Here is a 14,907-nt window from a genome sequence, read left to right on the forward strand (position 1 = left end):
TCTCATTTGAAATTGAAATTGAATGCATTTAAGTGGAAACACCCTGGGTTTAGAGATAATGTGGGTTCAAATTTCAGCTATGCCTTTCCTAGCAATGTAACCTTGGCAGATATTTACTCACTCTAATCTCTCTAAATGAGAATTTTATTTTTATGGTAATGTTAATATTAAATGATATTAAAATAAGTAATATGCCTAATATGGTCCTAGAGATGAGAGTGATGGTAATTATTTTTGGAGATATTTCCTTTAAACATTCCTTTTTGACACGTGTGTGTCCAACACTGACACGTGTACAACATAAAATAACTTGAAAAAAACAGTTTTCATATTCATGAAAAAGTAATGGTTGAAAGATACTTGAATTATTTTACAGCTTAAATTGGACTCTTTTACTTCATATGTTTGAGAATAAAGTTCTTTATTTTAGTTTAACAGAAGATAATACTTTACTTTTAATTTTTAAAAACTTAATCATTTTTAAAAATATTTATTTTTGGCTGCATTGGGTCTCCACGGCAGCACATGGGCTTCTCTGTGGCTGTGGCATGGGGCTCTGTGCTGGTGGCGCGGGGCTCTGTGGTTGGGGCACCGGGCTCTGTGCTGGTGGCGCGGGGCTCTGTGGCGGTGGCATGGGGCTCTGTGCTGGTGGCGCGGGGCTCTGTGGTTGGGGCACCGGGCTCTGTGCTGGTGGCGCGGGGCTCTGTGCTGGTGGCGTGGGGCTCTGTGCTGGTGGCGCGGGGCTCTGTGGTTGGGGCACCGGGCTCTGTGCTGGTGGCGCGGGGCTCTGTGGTTGGGGCACCGGGCTCTGTGCTGGTGGCGCGGGGCTCTGTGCTGGTGGCGTGGGGCTCTGTGCTGGTGGCGCGGGGCTCTGTGGTTGGGGCACCGGGCTCTGTGCTGGTGGCGCGGGGCTCTGTGGTTGGGGCACTGGGCTCTGTGCTGGTGGCGCGGGGCTCTGTGGCGGTGGCACGGGGCTCTGTGCTGGTGGCGCGGGGCTCTGTGCTGGTGGCGCGGGGCTCTGTGCTGGTGGCGCGGGGCTCTGTGGTTGGGGCACTGGGCTCTGTGCTGGTGGCGCGGGGCTCTGTGGCGGTGGCACGGGGCTCTGTGCTGGTGGCGCGGGGCTCTGTGCTGGTGGCGCGGGGCTCTGTGGTTGGGGCACCGGGCTCTGTGCTGGTGGCGCGGGGCTCTGTGGCGGTGGCATGGGGCTCTGTGCTGGTGGCGCGGGGCTCTGTGGCGGTGGCACGGGGCTCTGTGCTGGTGGCGCGGGGCTCTGTGGCGGTGGCACGGGGCTCTGTGCTGGTGGCGTGGGGCTCTGTGGCGGTGACACGGGGCTCTGTGCTGGTGGCGTGGGGCTCTGTGGCGGTGACACGGGGCTCTGTGCTGGTGGCGTGGGGCTCTGTGGCGGTGACACGGGGCTCTGTGCTGGTGGCGCGGGGCTCTGTGGTGGTGGCATGGGGCTCTGTGCTGGTGGCGTGGGGCTCTGTGCTGGTGGCGCGGGGCTCTGTGGTTGGGGCACCGGGCTCTGTGGTTGGGGCACCGGGCTCTGTGCTGGTGGCGCGGGGCTCTGTGGCGGTGGCACGGGGCTCTGTGCTGGTGGCGTGGGGCTCTGTGGTTGGGGCACCAGGCTCTGTGGTTGGGGCACCGGGCTCTGTGCTGGTGGCGCGGGGCTCTGTGCTGGTGGCGCGGGGCTCTGTAGTTGCAGCACACAGGCTCTCTAATTGGGGTGCAAGGTCTTAGTTGCCCCACAACGTGATGGATCTTAGTTCCCCGACCAGGAATTGAACTCATGTGTCCTGCATCAGAAGGCAGATTCTTAACCACTGGCCCATCAGGGAAGTCCCCAGAAGGTGATATTTTAGATCACAGTTTCTCGTTCCCAGCATCATTGACATTTGGGGCCAGAGAAATTCCTTTGTGGAGGGTTGGCCCGTGCATGTAGGGTGGTTAGCAGCATCCCTGAGCTCTTCCTAGTAGGCGCCAGTAGCCCCTCCAGTAATTAACAAGCACAAATGTACCCAGACATTGCCAAATGTCAGGGGTAGGGAGAAACTTGCCTCTGGTTGAGAACCGCTTTTTAGATAGATCATTTTCATGGACTTTTGGAAAATTCCACTCTATTTCACTTATTTTTGGTTCAAGTCATTTAGAAGAAATAGATGTGTCTTCAAGCTTGGGATGTGTTCTTAATTGCAAGTGTTTTAACTTGGTTTATAAGGACCGATGGGCCAATACCGAGTGACTGACAGAATTTGCACACCTGGGACTCACACAGCGCTGTAAATCAGCTGTGTGTGTACTCACTCAGCTGTGTCCGACTGTTGGCAACGCCGTGGTTGCCAGGCTTCTGTCCGTAGTATTTCCTAGGTGAGAACACTGGAGTGGGTTGCCATTTCCTCCTCCAGGGGAGCTTCCCGACCCAGCGATCAAACCGTCGTCTTTGGTGTATACTGCATTGGCAGGTGGAAATCCTGAGCACTCGGAGGAAATTTTCACTTCAGATTTTAGTCTTTCTGGTATTCGAAAACACTGAGATAATGCTTGCATGTTAAGGAAACTCAAGTTACCATCCTTAGACACTCTACCAATAGCTTTATAAACTTCTGTTGATTTAAATAACTCATTATACCAGGATTTTGGTTAATGACTGCCTTGTCTTATTTTTGGTAACAGCCCCTTTTTGCGAATCTGTCCTGCACGTATTTATTGCATGTATGTTGTATACCAGGCACTAGGGATGACAGTGCCTGGGCCCCAACAAAATGACAGAGAAGCCTGCCACCGGAGAGTCGGCGTCCTTACACACAGTCTGATGAGACTGTCTACTAAAAAGAGCGCAGCATGTACAAAATGCAGCATTGTTTTGAAGATTCACCTGCCATCTTTAGCTTGGGGTGGTTTTTTTGAGCTATAGCTTTTGCATAGTAACAAACGCACATGTTGAGTGTGCAGCTTGGTGGAACCAGCGCCCACACCAATCTGGAGACCATCTCCAGGCCTTTCCCAGCCCCCTCGCCCTCTTGTAGGCAGTACATCCCCCACCCTTCCAGAGTCATTCCTGTCATCATTCTGGCACCACTGATTGGTTTTGACTGTCCTGAACTGCATGGAAGTGGAATGATGCTCTGCGTACTCTTTTCGGACTGGCTGTCTCCCAGCATTGTATCTGTAATGTTGTTGCTTTGGCAATATCTAATTCTTCTTTTCCCCTGGAGAAGGAAATGGCAAACCACTCCAGGATCCCTGCCTGGAAAGTCCCATGGACAGAGGAGTCTGGCGGGCTATAGTCCATGGTTCGCAAGAGTGGGACACGGCAACCGCGGAACCACCACCAGCTCTTTTTCACTGTAGTACGGTTTCCCATTGTGTTAGCACGCCGCAGTGTGTTAATAGGCCCTGATTTGCTTATCCATTTGGTTTGTTTGTTTTGTTTTTAAATTTTCTTTTTTCTTTTTCTTTTATTTATTTTTGTTTCTGGTGGGGTTTTTTTGTTTTTTAAAAAATGTGTTTACTTTTTAATTGAAGGATAATGGCTTTACAGTTTGCTGTTTGTTCCGTCAAACGTCGGCGTGAATCAGCCATAGGTGAGGCCTCAGCTGTCTCCAGTCGGCGCCGCTGTGGCCGTTCTGGTACGGGTCTTTCGGTGTGCACGATCACCCGCTTCTGTGGGGGATTTACCACGCAGTGGAATTGCAGGTCATGGGTGCATGGTGTTTGCCCTTGGTAGATTTTGTCAACTAGTTTGCCAGATGATCAGATTAGTTGGCAGTCCTGCCAGCGGTGACTCAGAGTTCTAGTTGCTGCACATCATTGCCAGTTTTTGGTGCTGTCACACTGGTAAGTTTTTGCCGTTCTGGTGAAATCATAGCAGCTGCCTCTTAGTTTCACCTTGCATCTCCTTGATGACTAATGACGTCAAGCATGTTTTCAGGTTCTTACCGACCATCTGAATGTTACCTTTTGTGAAGTGCCTCTTCGAGTCCTTGGCTCATTTTCCTGTGAAGTGGATGCCTTCTTCTAGGTCATCGGTCGCAGTTCTTTGCATGTTCTGGGTATAAGTCGTTTGTATGGATGTGTGTCTTGCAGATGTTTATCTCCAGTCTGTAACTAGCTTTTGTACTATATTAATGGTATCCTTAGATGGCCAAAGGCTAATTTTAATGAAGTCCAGTTTATTAGTGTTTCTCTCCCTTTAGTGATTTTTGTGACCCTTGTATCTGCCTGTCCCCGTATCATCAAGAGACTCCATCTTGTAAAAGCTTCTCTGCCTTACTTCTTGCACAGAGGTCTGTGATCCATCTTGAATTTTGTGGATGGCATGATGTAGAAGTCAAGGCTCATGTTTTCACATGATATGCTTCGTTAATTGAAAAAAATCCTTTCTCCGCACAGGGGCCTTTGCTGTCGACCAAGTGATCATATATGTGTAGCTGTATTACTTGGCTGACTGTGTTATTTCTTGGTCTTTTTGTCTGTCCTTGCAGTAATACTACACTGTCTTACCCACTTACTAAAGTAATTAAGTCTGAAATAAATAGCAGCTTCAGCCTTGGTGCCTGGTAGTTCCTCTAGCTTCGTTCTTCTTCAGGGTTACTGTGTACCTTAACCCTATTCATGAGTCTAGTTGCGTACCGTAATTTGCCTTTGAGTATCATTGAAAAGGTTTTTTTTAATCCTTTCAAATTTTAACTTCAGAGTCTTTTTAGAGTGAAGTGAATTAACTCATATATCTGTGTAAGTTCTTTGCTTACATAGTCAAAACCAGTTAACTTGCTGCTTTATAAGTTAACTTCTTTCTTAATGTCCACTTCTCTTTTTGGAGATTCCCCTATAATGTTTCATTTTCTGTTGAGGGATAGAGAAGGGAAAAAGGAAATGTTGTCCCGGAGGTCTCCTCCTAATAGATATGAACTTTACCGGTAGGCAGAGTTCTTCCCTCATAGCTCAGTTGGTAAAGAATCCGCCTACAGTGCAGGAGACCCCAGTTCGATTCCTGAGTCAGGAAGATCCACTGGAGAAGGGATAGGCTGCACACTCCATTATTCTTGGGCTTCCCTTGTGACTCAGCTGGTAAGGAATCCACCTGCAATGTGGGAGACCTGGGTTTGATCCCTGGGTTGGGAAGATCCCCTGGAGAAGGGAAAGGCTACCCACTCTGATATTCTGGCCTGGAGAATTCCATGAACCTCACGCATAGTCCATGAGGTCGTAAAGAGTTGGACGCGACTGAACGAGTTCATTTTCGCTTCACTTACCAGTAGGCAAGACTCCTTGGAAGCAACAATTCAGTCAACCAGTACACCCCACTTTACCTCCGTAAAGAAGCTCAACATCATAAAGCTTGTTTCTCTTTGTACCTGCTCTTATGAAAGAAAAAATATATCATGAGAGTTTCTTACATATTTAATATTTTAGAATAAAAATCACCTCTATGATCCCTTTTACTGAGTGAAAATAGTATTTCAATAGCATCTTTTGACTCCTTTAAACAAATTACACTCAAGATCTGTTAGGCATATATTTACCAACATTTTGGCACACTCCTTTATTTTCCTGAGCAATAAAAGGGAAATTTTATCAGTATTTAACATTAAATTCATGTTTCTGTTTTCAAATAGATAAAAGTTCATAGAGAAAGTGGGTGTAATGTACTAAATATTGCTTTGCATTATATAGACTAGTAAAGAGATTGTATAAAAAACTACCTCATAACTAGAGTTTTCTAGTTTTAAAAGCATGTTTTACTAATACACATCTTCTTTCTTACATACTTGATGTCTAAAATTATATAACTCACAACATTGTAAATGAACTATCCTTCAATTTTAAAAATTGATAACAATGAATAAATCATATAATGGCTTTTATTTAATGCATATTACACTTTTAAAAGTATAAAGTCTTATGCAAAATTTTATATATATGTATGAACGTGTTAGTTGCTCAGTTGTGTCCGCCTCCACGACCCCATGGACTGTAGCCTGCCAGGCTCCTCTGTCCAGGGAATTCTCCAGGCAAGAACAGTGGAGCGGGTAGCCATGCCCTCCTCCAGGGGCTCTTCCCGAGCCAAGGATCGAGTCAGGGTCTTCTGAATTGCCGGCAGATTCTTTACCACCTGAGCCAAAGTTAGGGTGGCTCATTAAGCTGCCATAACTTGGCTGGCCAGTCGGTGTCACTGTTGCCCAGGCAGTGTTGCTGCTTCTCTTCTCTGTGTCTTGTTGCCACTGATTGCTTTTTCACTTGATTTCCCTTCTTAGTCTCCTGTTATGAGAGGCCCTGGTGGACTGTACCTCAGCACTCACATTGAAATAGAGGGTATAATGGGAGAATTTGCCCTAGAAACTCCCTGGTAGCAGCGTAACACCTGTTAATGTTTCGAGGTTTGTTGCTTGTCTTAGATGGGCAACAGCTATGTGAAGAGAGAACAGGATAATAATCTTAGTATTATTGCAGTTCTTTACAGCAAAACTATTTTTTCTCCTAAATAAAAAGCAGTTTGTATTTTTTAAAGAGTGAAGTTTAATCTCTAAAGAATACAAATGATTCTTTTACTTATAAGCTACATGCTATTTATAATTTATTCTGTTATATTGTTCAGTCACCCAGTCATGTCTGACTCTTTGTGACCCCCATGGACTGCAGCACACCAGGCCTCCTTCTCCCTCACCATCTCCTGAAGTTTGCCCAAGTTCATGTCCATTGCATCGGTGATGGTATCCAGCCATCTCATCCTCTGAAGCCCTCTTCTCCTTCTGCCCTCCATCTTTCCCAGTGAGTCAGCTATTTGTATCACTTGACCAAAATACTGGAGCTTCAGCAACAGTCCTATCATTTCAGCAACAGTCCTATAGTGCTGGTCAGAATATTAGGTTAGAAATGTGCAGTCTGTACCATGAGTTTAAAGAAGCAAATACTAGCTCCTTGTGAGGTAAATTGAAACTTCTTATGAATTAAGTTATATTTGGCAGATTTAGAAAAATTACCTTAGCTAAAATAAAACTTTTCCTCTGGTAGGCCCAAAACTAAAATTGCTACTTTAGCTTTTTCCGCCTATGGACTTTGTCTCTAGAAAAACGTACGTCTATACAGAACTGCCAAATCTTGTGTCCAGTTTCAAGGAGTTTAGGGTCACTTGAATTCTGCCTGTGGACCCTTGGGTTCCTATGTCTTGAATATTCCTGGTCTACAAGCTTTGAGTTAAATCACAGAATGTTAATTCAGTAGAAGTACCTCGAAGACCCCTGGATCTCACTGCTTCAGTTTACAACGGAGGAAAGGGGCCCTGAGGCTGTGGTGGAACTGCCTACACTGACTAGCTATACCAGAAGCTTACGCGACTGGCTGTGAGCACAGTGTCGCCAGGCGTGTTCCTTCATTGCCTTATCTCCAGGGCCTGGCAGCAGTGCTACACGTGATTGATACTCGGGCTTTCATTAGATGTTTGGTGAGCGAATGAACAAGTATTAGAATGAGAACTAGAAACACAGTTTCAAGAGTTCCGTGGAACAACAGGGAGAAATGGACTTTTAGACTGGACACATCCTGTGTCCTTAATTTCCCAGCATGCATCATGGTCGCTGTTGCTGCTGCTGGAAATTTTCTTGTTTTGAAAGTTTTTATTGTTACTTTTCATTTACTCTTTTATTGTTGTTTTGTTAAATTGTTTCTCCATTCCCCTGTACTTATCAGTTTGGATAATGTACTTTAGCAGTCTAAAGACTTGAGAAAGAATAGAAGAATAGGAATAATAAGAGCCTGTTTGAACTTATTTCCTCCCCTCACCTTAATAATGTAACTGTCCATCCATGTATCTGCTTTTCCCAAGAGCTCGCAATCACATTCAGGACAGAGACAGCACATGCACGCTGTGCAGCTGACGGACCACAGTGCTTTCTCAATAAAAGGCTGAGTTTTAGTTTGACTTAAATCTGGCATATTTTCTACCTCATTCATCCTACCCTGGAGTTTGAATAGCATGTGATGAATGTTTCTGCGTTACCTGAAAATTTTAGTAGCTCAGTCACATTTGATGAGGGCTTTTCCCTAAGGCCAGTTTTTACCAGATGTGTATCTTGGACACTTTTAAAGGTATGGCAAATGTTTCTCAAGGATTGTTTAATCCTTGCAAATATAGATTCATTTTAATATTTTCTTTTTAAAGTATAGGATATATTCTTAGTACTGTTACCACAAATTAAATTTTAAAATGTGTTTATTATATATACATCTATTAAATTAACTCTGGATTTGTATTCCTGTTTGGGAAATAGAAAATTGTGAATAAACATAATTTTTAATGAAAGGCTGAAGCCCTGTGTATCTTAGTTATAATTTTTAGATTGTGCCTTTATAAACAAATGCTATCATGGACAACTTTCACTATCTAGGAGAAATTGTTTTGAATGTAGTTACATAAAAATATTTCCACAGTAATAGTTTTTGAATGAATTCGGAATTTTCTTGATGCAAATTGGTACATGATTTCATTCTTATCAAACTTCAGTACTGCTTAGAATCGAGACTATAGTCTGGACGCAGGGGTTGGGGTGGGACCAAGAGAACAGACAGTCAACTGTCAGAAGATAGTGATGCTTTAAATTCTTGTTAAAAGTTTGTTGACTGACTGAGAGGGAAGTGGGCAGGGAGAGAGAAGTGAGATTGAGATTGTGTGTGCGTGTGTTGATAAAATGGGGAAAGCTGGTAAGCCAGGAGATTTGCTGTCGGATCACGAGAATTAACAGATATGAGAGGAGACTGTGGTCATAAAATAAGTTGTTAGGTTTAAAATTCCAGAAGTGTTGCTTCCTAAGCAATGACAAGGTTCAAAGAGTGGCCCTGGGAGTCCCAGTTGCGTAAGTAGAACTGGGCGTGGAAGATGAAGCGCATTGTAGCTGAGACCTAAGTGTAGGTTGGGTGTATTGTATTAGTTGAGTATATTTTTTTATCTGCCATTACACTTTTTTGGCCCCTTGTCTAACCACATATCACCAAATCTGAATCAAACTACCTACTTTACGCTTCCTACAAACATACTGAGGGAGGAAAAATTATACATCTTTACAGACTGTTATTACTACAGCCCATCATTCTACATCAGTGTAGGTAGACGGGCTTATGCAGTAGACTTTATTTCAAGTATTTCACAATTTATATTTTAAAAAACGCAACATACTACATGCTGGATGTACCATGTAGAATGCTTGATGAGCTGTGAAAACTCAGCTTAGATGCCTTATATATCGCTTTGGAAGGATTGCAGACTGAACATAGAATCATTCCCTGAAAGTGTGCCCAGTGCAGCGTGCAAAACGCTGGGAACACCCAGGATAATAGTAGGAGTTGTGGATAGAACGGAAACCCTGGGTGTGTCGGCGCCCTGGACTGGCTGAGAAGAAGGTGAGTGACGGAGTGGAGTAGTTTGGGCCATCCGCAGGGCGGTGAGGGGTGGAAGTGAGCTGCACGAGGACAGAAAGCGGTTCCCTATGGCAGAGCTCCTCAGGACGCAGACAGAGGGTTCCCTGCAGCACAGTCATCTGGCTTACTTGTTGGAAATTCTGACTCCTGGGCTCCACACTCCAACTTACCAAGAACTACAGCAGGCGGCTAAGAACTGCGTTTTTAGTAGTTTTCTCAGATGCTTCTTACCCAAGCTAAAGTTTGAGAACTGGTAGTTTACCGTGGCGAGCTGAGAACATGCTGCCCCTCCCTCTGCCCACTTGATAAGCAGAATGTTGGCGAATAGCCCGCTGTGGCCCAGTATAATTGTCAGAGAGGGCACCACGAGGAGGCCAAGGGTGCTGTAGTGTGCCTAGAGCCGGGTTGGGGGTGGGGAAGTCCGGTGAACCACAGACGGCGTTGCTTCTGGCAGGCATGCCTTGTAAGTAGCTAGCTGTCAAAACAAGAGCAGATTTTACATTACCAGAGTTCATAAAATATTTAACGCAGAATTTTCAAGCTGTTTCTTTTGAAATTATATAAACGCTATGGAAGGTTTTATCCGCTTTGAAGAATGAGATGTGTAAATTGAGAAAATTAAATTAAGTATTAGTATTATATATCTGCTGCTGCTGCTAAGTCACATCAGTCGTGTCCGACTCTGTGCGACCCCATGGACGGCAGCCCACCAGTCTCCCCCGTCCCTGGGATTCTCCAGGCAAGAACACTGGAGTGGGTTGCCATTTCCTTCTCCAGTGCATGAAAGTGAAAAGTCAAAGTGAAGTCGCACAGTCGTGTCCGACTCTTAGCGACCCCGTGGACTGCAGCCCACCAGGCTCCTCCGTCCATGGGGTTGCTAAATGCTATTAGTGCCAGAAAGGAGTAAGGTAGATGGTCTTAGGGAGCTTGCTGTCTTCAGGAAGAGAGAATACAGACAAATACTGTTGATGCTGTGTGAGAGGTGATGTTCTTTGCCTGGTATAGCATGGTGTGAGAGAAAGGGTATGAATGACTAGGGAATTGCTCTCCAAGCCAAATCTAAAGGATGAACTAACCAGATGAAGAAGGATAAAAGTAGGCCCATCAGTAGGAGGCCACAGAATTGAAAATCCACCATTATTGCAGTGGGAGTATGGGGCAGAGGTGTGCGAAATGCAGCTGAGGAGCTAGGTAGGGGTAAGGGTCTGTGAAACCCCAGAACCACGTGGAGGCTCTGACCCTACCCGACCTAAAAGTGGAGGACCTCAGACTTCACCTGGAATGATGTAGAAACTTGGAGGGCCTCGTGGCGTTCGCACTTTTGAAAGTTGTTTCTGCCTACTGTTCAGGGAATCTGTTTCAAGGCTGACTAGGGACAAGGGAGTTTCAGCTGGGTCACCACGGGAAGAAGGAGAGAGAGACTGTGGACTCTGCTCTCAGCAGAGAAACTAGACCCTGTAAAGGACCCCGAGCCATTTTTAAAGCTGCAGATAGGAGGAAAACCTGGAAGATGCAGCGTGAGGAAACTAGAGGGAAGAGTCTGTAGTTTATAGACTGCTTGGAGAATCCCTACTGATGGTTGGTGCTTGCAATGCAATGCATGCCTAGCAATTCCTCCCTCTTAAGCTTTTTCCTCCTCTCTCTCAGTAAAAACGGAATTCTCATTAATAAATCTCTAGTTCTGCTTCATTGTAGTGTTGTGCATCTTATTAAGGATGTGTATTTTAAAGCAAATTTGCCGAACATTTGGTTTTTTGTTAATTTTGCACTAACTTTAGTTCAAAAGTAGATTACTATGCTAAATTATAAGATTACATTTTTAACCTCATACTTACTCTTACCTCTGTTAAAATATGCAAATGGAAACAAGTCATTTTGGTTGAAAATGAGCCACCCCTTCACAACTTTATGGAAGCTTAACTACAAGTATTAACCTATGTCCTTTGAAAAGAAACTATACGTGAAACTTTTTGACAGAAGCATTATGTTTTAATTGTTTGAAGATTTATTTTTAAAAACTATTAAATATTCCAGTATTACAGTATTATCCTAGCAGCTTGAATAGGAAGTTAACTTCAGGTTCATACTGTTTTATTGTACAGTTGTTAAGCATGACTTTACAAAGTCTTCAACCTTGAGTTGAATGTGAGCAATATAAAAATGCCAAGTAGGGATTTTACATTGTTGGTTGCAAACAGGCTCATTGTCTCCCAAGTACGTTCTGGGAACTGTAGAAGGAGATGCAGTAGCAGCTACTTTAGAAGTCACTAAGGGAGTCACAGCCTCACCAGTGAGACATTTAAAAAATTAAGAGTTACGCAGAACACATTTTAAAGTTCTTGTGAACTGTGGGGCTAAATTACGTTACTTAGAGAATGTGTGTTTTACAGAGAGCATTCAACAAGCTTGTAAAATACTGAGTGTTTTCTCACAAGTCATGCATTCCTCTCTCATAGAGCACATCGTTTTGTGTTGGAGCAACTTAACAGTCAGACAGCTATCAGAACGATAATTCTGTTCACACTCTGAATGGACCTATTCGTACCACTTTGGTTAGGCTCCTTCTGTTAGTAACAATTTAAGCAAAGGAGCCATAGTGCTTTTCAGATGTTACAGCTGTTTTACATAAAGGACAGGAGGCTCTTTTCCTGGAAGAACTTTTTGTTTGTTGAGTTAAGGACTCTTGGGAGACCATTGGGAGGGGTTGAGTGAAATGTTATATCCTCAGAAAGCTAGCAGTTGTTTCTTCCAGAAACCATGCATGACAGAATGGAAGCATCCCGTAACTTCTTGAAAACTTAGGGGGTGAGAGGTGTACATCAAACTTACTATTGAACCTGTTACTGTCTCCTCTCTTCCCAACTACTACATCTCTCTTTTTGGGAATTTGCACACTATTTTATGACAGGACAGATGATTCAAATGAGTAGAGTTCTTTCAGTTAAGTTCTAAGAATATAGTAAACACAACTCTCTTGGACCTCTCTTCCCCTTTGTATGTTGTTTACAGTTTTTTATCCCTCATATTTTGAGAGATGTCTTCAACACTTTTTTACTTATGGAGAGCTGAAAAGCTGTCAAGACTTGAAGCAAAGCAATATCTAGGGAAACCACTCTATAAATAATTAACCTTAATAACCAAATTCACAAAGTTTAAGAAATATCTTGGTGGTTTGATATTATTTATTTTGTAAGTGATGATTATCTGGTTTTTAATATGTGGTTTTAATGTAAATACAAATAAAAGGATCACTAATATTTAAAACTAGAAACCATTAATTTAGTACATTAGTATATTAAAAAACAAACTGGGAAGGTAAGGATGATTTATTCAGCAAAATGAACAGACTCAGAGATTTGGTTTTAAAATAGGATGTAAGTAAAAGTGAGGGTAAAGTGTTTTTAATTAGAAGTGCTCCCCCAAAACACTACACAGATGAAAAAGATGTCCTGCGACAAGAGATTTTAAGTGACACTAGAATATAAGTGAAACAGAATGACAGATGTTGTCTGTTTTGTACCAGTAGGAAATTATAGGTGGAGAATGTATTTGCATTAGTATGTTTAAACTTGAGCAGATTCTGAAATAATGAGTTTTAAAAGCTATTTCTTAACTAAATTGTTTAAAGAAAAAATACTAGGTAAAATAAATTCCGAGTCTCTAATAAATTGCTAGTAGCTATTTACATTTATGGTAGATTAATTACTATTGTTTTTTGATGCTTAGTCCTATTTCTGTGTGGCCTTTTTCCCATTTGTAAAATAGTAGTGGTAATACTACTAAATGAGGTTATTTTAGGCAGTTCTTCCTTGTATAGTTCCAAATGTATTAATTTTGGTTGCTGCTGCTGTTGCTAAGTCGCTTCATTTGTGTCCGACTCTTTCCAACCCCATAGACAGCAGCCCACCAGGCTCCCCCGTCCCTGGGATTCTCCAGGCAAGAACACTGGAGTGGGTTGCCATTTCCTTCTAATGCATGAAAATGAAAAGTGAAAGTGAAGTCGCTCAGTTGTGTCCGACTCTTAGAGATCACATGGACTATAGCCCACCAGGCTCCTCTGTCCATGGGATTTTCGCAAGAGTACTACAGTGGGGTGCCATTGCCTTCTTCTAATTTTGGTTGCTGTGGTTTAGTTAAATAATGCCTGTCCCCAACACCACAGCTCAGATTGCTGTCACCACACTGTATTAAGTGTAATTGTATAAAGTACATGGAAAAGGCAATGGCACTCCACTCCAGTGTTCTTGCCTGGAGAATTCCAGGGACGGGGGAGCCTGGTGGGCTGCCGTCTATGGGGTCACACAGAGTCGGACACGACTGAAGCGACTTAGCCGCAGCAGCAGCAGTAGTATAAAGTACAAACAGACTATAAATGGCCATGTGAATACCGACACACATCGTGATTGTTGTGTAATCATGTCACTTTCAAAATCTTTTGGTGATGGTCACTGTATTTGCTATTCATTTCACACACAGATAGCAAATCATGTGGCTGTGTTATCACCTTGTATCTTGCTCATAAACCCATGTGATATTTTACAGAAGTGGATAAGCAAAAGGACATAGGTGAACGAAAATACCAGTGCAGCAAAGAAGTGAAAAAGTAACAGTGGAAGGGGTGAGATTCAGATCAGACCTAAACGAGTCGTGGAGGAAATAGCTGACCCACAGGTCTGCTGGCACTGTCGGAGGAGCTCTAGATTTGAGCCAGAGGAACTTAGTGAAAGCTCCCTTAAAAACATAAGTGAGAAAAGAATCTTTAAAGTTTTGAGATGAATTTTTAAAGTTCATGGAATGATCGGTTTTTCCCATTAACCACGTTGCATGGTTTCGACCTGCTTGTTTAATTTTACAATCTTGATCTTGCCCTGTCATGCAGAGTGAGGACTGACTGTATATAAAGTGCTTAGAACAATCCCTGACACATAGTAAGTTCTTGAGAAACGTTTGCTATTGTGATTATTACTGATAGCACTGATTAGTTGTAAACATGATTTTAACAGAGGAGTGTGATGGCTAACTTCAACTGAGTGCCAAAAAATATGTACTGGGTATCTTGCCCATATTATTGTACGTTTTTTAAATTTTGCTTTTGATCTTTGTGACTGTTGCTGGGACTTGGTTCCTGGGCATAGGCTTTCTCTCGCTGCAGTGAGTGGGGCTCCTCTCTCCAGCTGCAGCACATGGGGCTTGTCACGGTGGTAGCCTCTTCCCGAGCTCTGGAGAAGCGTGGGCTCTTGGGCAGGCAGGCCAAGATGCCCTGTGGCCTATGAGATCTTCCTAAAAACTACAGAACATCATGGAAGGAAGTTAAAAAGGATCTAAATAAATGGAAGGGCATCTCACGTTCAGGGATCAGATGGGAATCTCCCCAAATTGATCAGATTCAGCACAATCTCTATCAGAATCACAACTGGCTTTTTTTTTTTTTTTTTTTTGTAGAAATTGACGAACTGATCAGATGTAAACACAAAGGGTGCAGAATGCCCAGAGAAT

General features: G+C 43.5%; 1 protein-coding gene across 12 annotated transcripts in view; it reads left to right on the top strand.

Annotated features, from left to right (window-relative positions):
- The window catches only part of ARFIP1 (ADP ribosylation factor interacting protein 1), a 141,242-nt gene that overhangs the window by 53,334 nt on the left and 73,001 nt on the right, over positions 1–14,907 (top strand). The gene's annotated exons all lie outside the window — the stretch shown is intronic.

This window comes from Capra hircus, chromosome 17, assembly GCF_001704415.2.
Source record: "Capra hircus breed San Clemente chromosome 17, ASM170441v1, whole genome shotgun sequence".
NCBI lineage: Eukaryota > Metazoa > Chordata > Mammalia > Artiodactyla > Bovidae > Capra > Capra hircus.